Source organism: Etheostoma cragini, chromosome 19, assembly GCF_013103735.1.
Source record: "Etheostoma cragini isolate CJK2018 chromosome 19, CSU_Ecrag_1.0, whole genome shotgun sequence".
Classification (NCBI taxonomy): domain Eukaryota; kingdom Metazoa; phylum Chordata; class Actinopteri; order Perciformes; family Percidae; genus Etheostoma; species Etheostoma cragini.
In genome coordinates this window covers 1,060,307-1,061,023 of record NC_048425.1, presented here as the reverse complement: position 1 = coordinate 1,061,023, position 717 = coordinate 1,060,307, and positions in this window count along the sequence as shown.

The following is a 717-nucleotide window of genomic DNA, read 5'->3' as shown; positions in this document are numbered from 1 at the left end:
AACTCATATTTCTGATTTTATTCCCACACGTGAATGCAGCATACGGGCGCGTAAATACAGTCGTTACTCGGTGAGCTTGTTGTGCTTTTATCGCCTCCATTACTCCCTAAAACACATGGACACATGGTGTTTTTCACGTGGGGCTCTCGCGGGGCAGCAGGCGGAATAACAGGCACGAGGGGAAGCGTTTTAGAGAGCTAACATTAGCACGAGAGCTAGTTTAACCAGCACTATAATGTAAAATGTCTGCTTTATAATAGTTATGACGTTGTGTTGTCTTCACACTGACGTTCAATTTTGGTTTTTCTGGGTATGAATTTTAAATTAAAGCCATTTTGTTTTCTTTCCGACACTTTTGTCGCTTTTCTCACGTTTTTCTCACGTTTTACAGTGTTTTTATCCATTTTTTCCTGCTCTTTTTGACCTTTTCTGTTGATTTTCTCCACATTTTGGAGCTTTTTCAAACCTTTTCCCCACTTTTTTTGTAGTGTTTATTTACCGTTTTCCCCAATTCTGTAAAATATATTTTAAACCAAATGTAAAGAAAGACATCAGGAGGGTTAAATATGCTGATGACATCATTCATTTTGGAGACTTGAAGGTAGAAGATAAAATGCCTAAAATTCAGATTCTAGAGTTGAAATATTTTCTGGTTTTACAAACTAATCTAATATGTTTAGGTTCTAGTTCTCTTAGTACCGAACAAGGGGTGGGGGG